The 2,255-nt window shown below is 43.7% G+C and overlaps 1 protein-coding gene across 1 annotated transcript in view; it reads left to right on the top strand.

Annotated features, from left to right (window-relative positions):
- Nucleotides 1–2,255, top strand: part of VMO1 (vitelline membrane outer layer 1 homolog) — a 181,968-nt gene that overhangs the window by 176,049 nt on the left and 3,664 nt on the right. The gene's annotated exons all lie outside the window — the stretch shown is intronic.

Raw genomic sequence — 2,255 nt, 5'->3', positions numbered from 1 at the left:
ACACACACACACACACACACACACACACACACACACACACACACACATGCTCTACAGTGGTTATTAACCTGGGTATGGAAAGGAAGTTGCACATGTCAGTCTTTGCTGAGTGTTTGTTAGAATTCAGTAAAAGATCATGGGATTTTTTTGGATTTTTTGGACACACTTTGTAACCTTGATTCAATCTCTCCAAATCCTAACCCTGCTTTTGTGACCAGCTTGTTCTTGGCCTAAGATACTAAAATATAATTTCCTAACATTCTATCTCTCTCTACCAGGACCTCCAACTTTTATATCCTTCAGGACTCTTCCTAGGTCATCACCCTTTCCCTAACCTCCTTTTACTTCCTTCCACATATAAAGAGTGTGTGTGTGTGTGTGTGTGTGTGTGTGTGTGCGCGCGCGCGTGTGCGAGGGCGCTCGAGCGCATGGACAAAAGGAAGACTTTGATTCCTGCCTAGAGGGGAGCAGGGCATTGGTGCCATAATGTTGACCTAGTTTGCTCTCCTCAAAGGGACTAACAGGCCAGAATCATGTCTATCTGCCTCCTTAAAATTGTGAGCCTAGGGGAAGTTATTGTTATTATTTTTTTTAGGTTTAAGGCCCTTTTCTTAATATAGACAGAGTAGCTCTAACTATATTGGAAGGCTTGACTTCCTGCCACACTGGAGTTTTACAAGGCTGTCACAAATATCTAATGTATAAACCCATTTATCTGAGCAGATAGCAAACAGAAATAGGAGAAGTTATACAAATTATACAGAATGAGAAGCCCGGACATGTCCACCTGGAGGTTTATGCTTGGTTATTTACTCAGGAAAAAAAGCATAAAAGGCATTCAAGGGCCTGAGGGCAAGCTTGCCTACTGGAATTCCCCCTCCCTTAGTTGCCATGTAAGAGTGATTGACATTCCCCCCACTCTTCCATGGAAGTATCAAGTAATATGATGCTCAGCTGGAAGATGGAAGGTAGAAGGGATTCTCTTTTTAAGTGAAACAGCATTTTGGCCCACTGTCACTGTCACTGGCTAAGGGACCACTGAGGATTTTTTAGGTCATACTAAAGCCAAACCATTTCAGTTCTAAGTCAGCACCAAATCCCTGGAAGTGTTCAGAAGACTTCTTGGCTCAGACTTCCTTTTGTTGTGGTGGGGGCTCTGCCCACACCAAAAACTGTTGGGGTCGCATGATGTATTGTGGTAGAACTGTCTCAAAGAATTCAGAGTCGGACCACTGCTAATCCAAGTATAGGTATTTGTGGAGGTTGATGCCTCTCATGAAGCTGGCTAAGTCCCAAGAGGAATCAGCAACAAAGAGAAAACAAGGTGAATTTTTGTAGAGTAAGATGCAATTACATAACAGAAATTACAACTATTAAAAAGGCAGGAGGGGTTTGTTAAGGGATTAGGTAATAGGGGAGGGGTCCCAGCCCTAGTGGAACTGTGCATGCAATTATCCACAATGCATACAAAAAAACCCATTGGGGGGTATATATGTACGATAATGGTATTATAATAAACCTTTCTAGGTCATAAGTTCACTCCAGGTCAGTTCTTTATTATTACTTCACAGGTGCCTACTTAGGGAAAGTCCCTTCTATTGTTTTGGAGTTCACATCCTGCTTGGGCATCCTGGTGGCACTGCTTTCTGATTGGCTGAGTATTGTGGTCTTGTTTGGGACCAGATCAATGTGGTTGTGGTTGAGCACATGGACATACCTGCTGTTTCTGTGAGAAATATGAGGAATGGGTCTGGGGGCAGTGCCTAGGTAGAGGCAATGGCTGGGATCCCATCACATGAACACACTTGCTTTCTGTGAGAAATATGAGTTTATGGACACACCTGTTGTTCTGGTGAACAGTGAGGCATATATGAAAAAGTTAGGCTACTGAGTGTGGGGTGGGGTGGTGAGTGGTTAGGTAGGTGCAGTGGGCCTGCTGTTCAGTGGGGCCTATAAGGAAGTTAGAATACTGAGGCTGGGGGCAGCTTTATTGGGATTCCATTACTTGGGATGGCAATTCAACCTCTACTATTTTACCCAACTTCCAGCACTTTCAGTCAAACTGGTCTTCTTGCTGCTCCACATATGCAACATTCCATTTCTAACTCTCCTTGCTTTCCAACAGGTTGACCCATATCTCCCCCCACCAAGAATAGAAAGTACTCTGAATTCACCTGTGCCTTAGAATTTCTCCGTCCTTCAAAGCTTAGATCCATAATGCCCCCTTTCCTGATAGAGGAATTCAGCTGCTAGTA

This window comes from Petaurus breviceps, unplaced genomic scaffold (assembly GCF_028583685.1).
Source record: "Petaurus breviceps papuanus isolate PSGF00001 unplaced genomic scaffold, PetGlider_PUasm1.0 90537, whole genome shotgun sequence".
NCBI classification, from domain to species: domain Eukaryota; kingdom Metazoa; phylum Chordata; class Mammalia; order Diprotodontia; family Petauridae; genus Petaurus; species Petaurus breviceps.
Note: the sequence above shows the minus strand (reverse complement) of the source record. Positions and strands in the feature narration are given on the sequence as shown.